At 36.0% G+C, this 10649-nt stretch overlaps 1 pseudogene; it reads right to left on the bottom strand.

Moving 5' to 3' along the window:
• Window positions 1-2655: 2655 nt before the first annotated feature.
• On the bottom strand, window positions 2656-9300 carry LOC143386436 (leucine-rich repeat-containing G-protein coupled receptor 4-like; annotated as a pseudogene).
• Between the last annotated feature and the right edge of the window lie 1349 nt (window positions 9301-10649).

Raw genomic sequence — 10649 nt, 5'->3', positions numbered from 1 at the left:
ATGACTTTTCCTTACAAATTCCTGTATGACATTGTAACAAAAATCATGCCATTTTCAGTTAGTTTTAAAAATAATTATTCCTAGACAATTACAGATGAAACAATATGTCTTGGATTGCTTCCAATAATCTAAGAGGCAGAAGGATTGAGGGGCTAGTGAATAAGGTGAAGATGAAACAGGGTTGGTTTATTGTGTGTTGTGGTTTTGGTGGTGGGCATGGTAAGGGGAGAGGGAGAGGGGTACCTAAACCATTCTTTTTATTGTGAAAATTTCAAACACAGATGAATTTTAAAACAGGAAGAGGCATACACATTTACTAACACCTACATAATATGTCCAAAATTAAGAGGAACTAAGTTTTGAATGGGATCTAATTTGCTTTGGTTCAGGGATTCACTTAAATTTCATTAAACCCTTTGTTTTCTCATTTGTCCAAAGAGAGCTTGGAGATTGTAATACTACATTTCTAGGCAACTGACTACAATTATTATCATGTAGATACTTTAAATCATTTGCTTTTAAATAAAGATTAAATTGGTGGTATTCACTTATATTTCAAAATGTTTTCCACAATATAGTTTAGATTTAAGACAGGATAAAAGTTTTAAGTTTAAGTGTTCTTAAATATTGACAGATAACTATCAAACAATATTTTCTAATGGTTACTTCCAACATTTTTTCTAATACTGTCTTTTCTATTTAAAACTTTTTAAATTTGTCTCCATAATAGTTAGTAAATGCATTAACATACTTAGTTACAAATTAAGGCAAAAAATATTGCTTTCTAGAAACCTTAATAATTCAAAACATAGAGTACAGTATTGTATTTTATACAATATATAGCACAGTTTACCACATATTTTATATATTTGCTTTTTATTTTTTAAATGAATAAAAAGTTTTCAATAACTTGAATTTTGAGAAAACAAGTTTAATTAAGATTACTACCAGGTTATGATTTAATATTTATCAGATGTGTAAATATACAAACTGTGATAGCTAATTTTAAAACTTGTAAATTGTTGGCCTTACAAAATTACAACACACTGTAAATAAATTCCTCCCACATTTTATACAAACTACACTATTTTGATATACAAAGATTCTGTTTTTACACTGACAATGTACAACCGAGATTATTTACAATGAAAAAAGTATATAAACCACAATTTAACATTCTGCTACTGGCAGCCACTATAGGAGGTAGCTTTAATTAAACGAACTGAACAGAAGCCATGTTTCCCAACTTGTGTTGTAAAAATAATTTACATAAGATAAAAATTCTTTATATGCACAGTATGTACAGTTTAATTATTAAACTGTAATCTAGCTTAATTTTTTAGTATATCCAGGATAATAATATGGCAGTAGGTTTGCTATTTAGTACATTGTTCAAAAAACATATTGAGCAATTATAACTTTAAGACTCCACAAAAAAAAAACATGGCAGAAGACCCTAGATGAGAATCAGGTAAAAATTTTTAATTTTCAAAGACATAGGACTAAACCTTATCCTTTCTCCCCTCCCTTAATGATATGTCTGTCTAGTCTAACAAGAACTCAGCATATGAACTATTGAATAGGTTTTTTTGTAAGTCATGGTATGGGAAAATTTTATGGAAGCTTCCAAGTAATAACATAAGTTTAGGAGAATTCAGTTCACTAAGAAATAAATTTAAGTTCTTTGTGTCATATTTATTTTCAGCTTCCTCCAATTAAAAAAAATGACCCCAGTTTACTTTCTGTATTATCCATACTGTAAATAGACAACATAAGAACAAAACTGGAAAATATCAGTAGAACCAATGATATTAAGAAGCATTCAATAATGGGAACATTACATGGAGCCATCAAATCCCTTAGGTACTATAAAAATCCCATTAGTAAGTAGTGTAGCCAAAACTACTTAAACTCACACATCAATTAGCCATTTATTTTGTACTAGTAATATAATTGCAAAACACTAAAAATCATGGTGAGCATAACAAAGCAATGTAAAATGACCCCAAACAAATGTACTGATTTTTTTATTCTAACAGCTGTTAATATGGTTTTTAAAGCATCTTCAGGTTTATATATATTTATAAAGCAATTGAACAAAATTTGTGATTCTCATGTAAAAGTGGAAATAGAAAACAATGATACCTATGCGTACTCTCACAGTTCTACCTGGGAGAAAATCCCTTTTTTGCCCTGTAGTAAGTTGTCCTGAGATTAATGATCAAATATTAGGTAAAATTAGCAAGACTTTTTTGTCAGTTATATAAAGTCACATTTTGAACTACCTTTTTAAAAAAATATTAACAGCTGTACTTTATCTTGTGCTTAATTCAGAAATAGGTACAAATTTGCTCCTTATGGATCTGAAAAACCTAAAAGTTATATTGCTATACCACACCCAAAATCCTTTTCAAGTTCTGTTTTAAATAGACCACACATTCCTTGGACATTGCATTTTTCACCAATTAATAATTTAGGCACCTGTTCTTTGAAAAATGTCAGATTTGAGAAATAAACTGCCACCTTACCTTCTACGTGACACCAGGCAGTGTTTACAGAAGTGCTTCCCAGATGAAAGAACAGAATAGGGTTCACTCTATAAACACTGCGAATTTGGTTGATGGGGGAAACAGTTACAAACACAGTAGTTCAGTCTTAACCTCTTCGTAGATTGTAAGCATAGCGCACCAAAGGAAATCCTCAACTCTAATAGAAGCAGGCTCATCCACACGCCTGCACTTGGTCAGAACTGTCTGAGACAAAGGAGTCTTCTTAATCTGCATAGTCAGAGTGGGCTGACTGTGTGCCACAATCAGACCAATATTCCTCTGGTCTTTGGCAAGAAGCCACTGCAAATGCAGGACAGCTGTGTGATTTTATTAAGTGTTTGTATGATACTGGCTTTGTCAAAAGAAAAGATTCACAGCAGTCACGTACAGTCAGGTTACCCTGCAAGTGTGAGTACATGCCACAGTCATAGTAGAAATCCTGTTCCACAACAACTACCTTGGCTACTGATGGAAACTGAAACTGATCCACGTTTCTTGGTAATGCATCACCTCAGTAACTTCCAGTCTTCTTTAAATTTTGGATTGAAGAAAACATACAGGACCAGATTTAGGCAAGCAGGCAATGGGAAAAATATCAGAGTAACAGACTTCATTATTTCAGGGCTGATAGAGATTGCAGTGGTCAATGGTGCAAATGAGAAAAATGCAACAGGGCACAAAAAAGATGCAGTTGGGGAAAATTAGCCAAGCAACATGCTTAATCATGCTAGATTGTGAGTTTTCTGAGAGGTCTTCTTTTTCCAAGTTGCAGTAAAGTTTAGTGTAGATGATGGCCATTAATAAAAATGCTAGTGAGTTTAACAGCACTAAAGTCACAGTAAATCCTAATGATGGCATTTCTCCTGTGGGAAATGGCAAGCACAAGGGTGATGCAGAATATTCCCCTCTATGGAAAAGGGGGAAACAGCTTGATACTGCAGCACCCAGAAAAGCAAAAAGGGCCGCAATCTGGAACTGCTTGAGATAATTGCTTTTCCCATTTTTCATGATATTTTTTTGCAGAAAAGCTTCTTTTAACAGCTTCTAACATTAATAAAAATATGGCACTTTCTGAGGAAAACACTGTAAGGAACCCAGCTGCTTGGCAGCCACTGCCAGTCTCCTACCAAATGCCAAATTCAGCAAATCTGCCCCAGAATTCAGCATCAAGAAAAGTTAAGATACCAGTATAGATTCCCATGAATAAGTTAGACACAGAAATAAAGCCTATGAACAACTTGGAGGAAGCCAGTGATGTACAAGATGTGAAGGTTGTTAAAATGACTAGCAGGTTGAAAAACAATGCAACTAAGAAAATGAACCACATGGTGGGATGTATCAGCCAGCTTCCCAGTAAATATTCACAGGGCTTAAAAGCATCTAACATGAAAAAGAAACAGAAACATGAAAGACAATTTAGAAAATACCGTATTTCATTTAATATTCTTGATAGAATGGCTAATGATGGTTGAATTTAGAATAAATGAGCTACCTAATTGAATTGAAACAAACTGAAAAAAATATTGCTTTTAAGATATTTCAGTCACAGACTAGGCTACTTTAAAAATTAGGCAGCTTAATATCTTGGGGTAGCTGGCACACACCTATAATCTTTGGTACTGAAGAGGTTTAAGCAGGAGGGGATGGCAAGTTCAAGGCCAGCCTCATCAAATAAGCAAGATCCTGTCTCAAACTAAAAACATGAAAAGGGCTCGAGGGAGGGGACTCAGTAGTAAAGCTCCCCAGGGTTCAATCACCAGTATTGAAACAAAACATAACCAGGATAAGTTTCTTTTATTATTTGGTAAGGCCATATAGAGATATTTCCAAGAAAATTTCTACTTTTTCTTTTTCTTTATTCTTTTTTTAAATATTTTTTTAGTTGTAGATGGACACAATATCTATTTTTTATGTGGTGCTGAGAATTGAACCCAGTGCCCCCCATGCCAGGCAAGCACTCAGCCACTGAGCTATAACCCCAGCCCTCTTCTACTTTTTCTTATACTAAATATACAAAGCACAGTATCTAGCAAATAAAGGTACTTAAAATATTGAGGGTCTGGAATCAGATGGTTCATAACTTGCTACTCTTACTTTTAAAAAGCCAATTAATCCTAATAAGTTGCATTTTCTGATATGTAGATAATAATGCCTACTTAATACAGTTGACTGCTTAAGTAAACTTGCATACATAAATACTTAAGCAGGCTGCTGGGCACATACTGGAACTTTAGTAAATATTAGCTTTTTTTCTTCCTTCCTTACCCCTATGTATTTCATTTTTTAAAAAATATTCGTATTAGTTGTTGATGAACATTTATTTGTTTGTTTGTTTGTTTATATGTGGTGCTGAGAATCAAACCCAGTGCCTCAAACATGGCAAAAGCTTTACCATTTACCACTGAGCCATAACCCCAGCTCTCTATATATTTTATAACTGTATATGTATGTATATACACAGATTTGTAACATTTTAAACCCAGTTTCTTATGGCATTTAACAGCAACCTGCTGAAGTTGATTATGGTAGATAATCAATGTTAAAAATTCATACAAAGCTTGGCACAAAACAAAACCCCTATATAATTGTAAAACATATATATATATATAAAATCGCAAGAATGCACTTAGTAGCTGAATTGCTGGTTCTAATAACTGACTTTGACATGCTAGTAATGTCACAAATGAAAAATTTTTCATTTATAATTAAGAAGTGAAAATGTTTGACTATAAGAAAACTATGTATTATGATTGCCTAAAGGATGTTTTAACTTTCTGAACTGTCATGAAATTTGACATATACAATAGAACTACAGTTCTGCACCATTTATCTGATTTTCAATGAACACAAAATTTTTAGTCAAATTTCTTTTCACCTGAACCGTCAGGAAGTGCTAGAATGGAAGTTTTTTCTCACATTTTATTTGCAGGGAGGGTATTATAGGGACTAAACCCAGGGGTGTTCTACCACTAAAATATATACCCAGCCTTTTTCACTTTTTATTTGGAGACAGGATCTCTCTAAATTGGCGAGGGTCTCATTAAGTTGCTGACACTGGCCCTGCACTTGCAGTCCTCCTGCCTCAGCCTCCAGAATGAACCCGATTATAGGTGTGTCCAGTACTGCAAAGAATGCTGCTTCCTGCCAGGTGACGTGGCACACACCTATAATCCTAGAGGCTCTGGAGGTTGAGGCGGGAGGATCATGGATTTAAAGCCAGCCTCAGCAACTTAGCAAGGCCTTAAGCAACTCAGTGGGACCCTGCCTCTATAAATAATATATAAAAAAGGGCTGAGACTGTGGCTCAATGGTTAAGCACCCCTGGGTTCAATCCCCAGTACCACTATCCCCTCCAAAAAGTATGTTGTTTCCTTCTCACTGATCATCAGTTCTGTGTACAATGTCCAACACTTGAATCATTCATGGGCAAAAGAGTAAACTGCACTCCTAACTGTTAAAAATTAATATCTGCACAATAAAATAAATTACATAAATGATTCATGCTAGTTGCACTTACTCATCTGTTAAAATTAAGTTTGTTCTCCTTCTCCACACAAGGAAATGGGTTAAATATTCAAAGCATACATACATAGACCCTTAAGAAGCTCACAATTCAGCATCAGTTATTAGTGAATTCACAGCACTGATGATTCTAAGTTATAAAATTAATGGCCAACCCAGGCATGGTGGCACACACCTGCAATCCGAGTGGCTCAGGAAGCTGAGACCAGAGGATTGTGAGTTCAAAGCCAGCCTCAGCAACACAGAGTTGCAAAGCAACTCAGTGAGACCCTGTCTCTAAATAAAATATTAAATAGGGCTGGGGATGTGTCTCAGTGGCCGAGTGCCTGTGAGTTGAATCCCTGTTACCCCGTCACCCTCCCTACCCCCAAAATTAATGGGAAGTTCATCCTGTGACATCATACTAATAGGAATCTATTTGGTAGCACCTGATTTAACAAAAAATATTTAAAACTTTGCCTTTTTAGTAAAAGTATAAATCCAAGTTCTCTTGTAGGCAAGGCAGAATATAACATTACAAACAAGTAAATATTGGCATCATTTAATAACTTTCCTAAAATTACAATTTCAATGAATTAAATAAGAAAGAATAGACAAGATTGCATTTAAAAAAAATACAAGTGCATGCTTATAATCCCAGTTGCACAGGATGCTGAGGCAGGAGGATCACAAGTTCCAAACTAGCTTCAGCAACTTAGTGAGGCCTAAAGCAACTTAATGAGACCCTGCCTCAAAATGAAAAAGTAAAACAGGTTGGTGATGTGTCTCAGTGGTTAAGCAACCCTGGATTCAATCAATACCCAAAAATAAAACAAAATAAAGTAATAATAATAATAATAATAATAATAATAAGAAGAAGAAGAAGAAGAAGAAGAAGACTGGGGAGAAAGCTCAGTAATAAAGAACAAGCTTTGCATTCTGGAGGCCCTGGGTTCAATCCCTGGCACTACAATAAATAAAGAATAATATAAAAACAAAAAAAAAATTATGGGCCAGTGACTTACTTCAGAACTAGTTCTAGACCTAAAGGACCATCAAGAAATTACCTCTCCAACTTGATGTACATGACCCTCCCCTGCAAGAGCTTGTTAATATGCAGATTCTGATTCAGTGCTGTGAGCCTGAGATTCTGCAAGAGATGCTGCTACACTGACCACACTATGAATCAGAAGGCCTTACAGGAGCATCTAGTCCCACCCTTATAAAATAGAAATAACATCCATCACCAGGAAGATTAGATATATTTGCCCAATGTTTACTTAAAGTAAAATATTATAGCCAAATGGGTTGAGCATTACCTGTTGGGGGTGTACAATGGATAATTATTTGACTATGCTCTTCATTTTCAGCAGTGCTGGTGAGATTTGCTGCATCAGTGGTACCTGAATATACAACAAAGTATGTTGAATTAAAAGTGGGCAGTTCAAAAGAACCAAATGTTCCCACAATTTTCTCTCCCCTGCATGATGTTAAAGTTCAGTGTATACAAATGTGGCTTGATAACACATTAAATATGCCAGTAACAAAGGAAAGGCCATTTTTTTCACAGAATTCATATTGATCCTTCCCAAACTGATTACAACACATACATTTTGATTAATGCCTTAGGGTGTGTTCTGTTTCTAAAGGTTCATGTACTTGCCTTTCTCCTTTGTCACACTATGGTATTTTGAAGGCTGTTATCTTCTATGTTTAAATTTGCATAAGAGTCACAGCCCCAAAATGCACAGCACTGATAAGCATATGGTACTGATAAAGACCTGGGGGAAAATTGTAAAATACACTCTGAGTAGCAACTTCATAGACATAATTTTGTTTTGTAAAAAGCATTTTAATCTTTGAAAACCCCAACCTATGGGTCAGAAAAGTCTAAGTATCTTATAATTTAGTCTTGAAAATTTATCCTCTAAGAACCTTATCTATGTTAAACACTCTGGTAAAGCTCATAAAAATGATCATAAAGATACACCACAAAGTTTCTCCCTTTCAATGAGGTGTCTCTTAAGAAAGATGGATGCAAATCAAGTATATATAAAGTTTAATAATAATACTGCAATTTAAAGTAAAACTGTTGCCAGGTGCAATGGCACAGGCCTATAATCCAAACTGTCATATCTAAAAGAGTTTTTTTGGTCAGTGATTTCTCCAGCCCTAACAATGATTCTATGGGGTGCCTGACATCCTCTCATGCAATGCCCTTTCTACTTAAAGCAGGTAGTATTTCTATCCCAAAACACTGTCCTCTCATAAGCCAAAGCCCATTAGAGCCCAGAATATTTTGGGGAAACTTGCTAGAGACAGTGGTACAAGAAATTTATCTGCTTTAAGAGAGCGCCCGAGGCAGATGAGGTGGCACATGCCTGTATTCCCTGCTACTTGGAAGACTAAGCTAGGAGGATGGCAAATTTAAAGTTAGCCTATACAACTTAGTGAAACCATATCTCAATATAAATCCTTTTCAAAGGGGCTGGAGATGTAGCTTAGTGGTAGAGTGCACATGCAAGATCCTTGTTCAATCCCCATACTGTATATATATATATATATATATATATATATATATATATATATATACAAATGTACATACTGTATCATTGTTTACTCATTGATTCAAACATTTTTCTGTCCAAGAGTAAAAGCTTTCTCTCTCTCTCTCTCTCTCTCTCTCTCTCTCTCTATATATATATATATATATATATATATATATATATATATATATATATATATATGTCATTGGTGAGCAGTGCAAATGACTACTACTAAAATACTACTATATATATATATATATATATATATATATATAGAGAGAGAGAGAGAGAGAGAGAGAGAATCTGTAGGAAGCCTGTACATCCCCTTTCCTTAGCTAATTCATGTGGCTAAACCAACTCCAGTTGGCGTCTCTGATTCTTCAGCCCAAACATTCACACTGGATCAAGCAGGGAGGCAGCAATTTATGGGGGATAAACATGCATCCTCCCTTCCATGTGGAGCCACCCCAATTCCTGTGAAACCTGCCAAAGTAGCCCTCTCCCCATCAGTTCTACTCAGGTAAGTGCTGTCTGGTTCTAAGCACTCAATCTGAGAAAGAACCTCCTTCATTGGCCTCTCACATCCTTTGATTATCTCTTTGATGGGTATAAATGGTCTTTAACTTGTCCAGCTCACACATCTGGGAAGTGGCAGAGCTGAGGTTTTGGACATTCAGGTTTTTAACCACCAAGTTTAATGCCATATACCATCTAGCCTCATTAAACTAAAAAAAAAAGCCAAAAAAATAGGGCCCTGAGCCAAACCAAAAAAAAAAGAAATATCACTCCATATTTTATACTTGGGCCTTGAACACACCTTGTAAGTATTGATGAGAAATAAAGTTGTGTAAAGGTGAAATTTCTAAGCTGATTCTAAGCCGCAGAGCCTGAGTTAAAGTGTAAAAGACCGGACATTGTAAAGTTTCTAAACTGCAGGGCTTGGGCTAAAAAGTAAAAGACCAAGTATTGTTAAGTTCCTCTGCTACCCCCAAAACCTGTAATCCCTGTAGCTGTTAGGACAATACCCCAACTGCCCAGTAAATATTCTCACTGACTCCTCTGGTTGTCTAATAACCTGGGGTTCTGTGAAGCTGGCACGTAGGCATCCAGGCCCCAAAACCAGTAAGTTTAAATATGCACCCCGCTTAGAAGTGGCCAATCACCCCTGTCCAATCTGTTCCCGCCAATGAATGTACTAATCACGACTCAGAGTTGTTGTTCAGTTTTCCCACGCCTCATGATGATTTGTTCTGATGTATGCAAAGCCCCCCGCCCTCTCCAAAAAGTGTACTTAAGCTCTGCCTGACCTCTGCTCTGGGCTCTGGGCTGCTCTCCTTTCTTGAGTGGGCATGGAGCCCCAGCATGCTGGTTCAATAAAACTTCCCCCTGCTTATTTCATGAGGCTGGTCTCTTGTGGTCTCTTTCTCTGACACTTCACCGGACCCTTACAGTTGATGGTGCCAATTTTGTAGAGTCTGGTAGTCATTTACACTGCTCACCAATGACTTCTGGCTCTTCACCTTCTGGGAACCTGCAGGATTGCACTTCCAGGTCACGTGACTAGTCCTGACCAAAGAGTGTGCATGGAAGGAGTTTGTGCCATTCCTGGGTGGAGCATTTAATGCTAGTGAGAGATGAGCCTGAGATATGTCTCTCTGATAGGACAAACAATAATGCCCATTAAGATGTTTTCTTCATTGAGCAGAGCCCTCAACCAAACTATCATGGTTGCATAATGTGAGCAAGACACAGATCTTTTTGATTTTAAGCCATTGAAATTTGGGGGTTAATATCTATCATAGCCTGCTGTAGTCTATCCTGACTGATTTAGCTAGCCTCCTATATCTATAGTTCAACCAGTTTAGGATCAAAAACTTTCTTTAAAAAAATTTCTTTGAGGGCTGGGGCTATAGCTCAGTGGCAGAGTGCTTGCCTAGCATGTGTGAGATACAGGGTTTGATCCTTACAATGCATAAAAGTAAAATAAAATAAAATAAAGGCATGATGTTCATTGACAACTACAAAAATAAAAGTAAAAATATATATTTTTTAA

The sequence above is a fragment of the Callospermophilus lateralis genome, unplaced genomic scaffold (genome assembly GCF_048772815.1).
Source record: "Callospermophilus lateralis isolate mCalLat2 unplaced genomic scaffold, mCalLat2.hap1 Scaffold_96, whole genome shotgun sequence".
NCBI lineage: Eukaryota > Metazoa > Chordata > Mammalia > Rodentia > Sciuridae > Callospermophilus > Callospermophilus lateralis.
The sequence above is the reverse complement of the archived record's forward strand: the minus strand, read 5'-3'. Positions and strand labels throughout refer to the sequence as shown.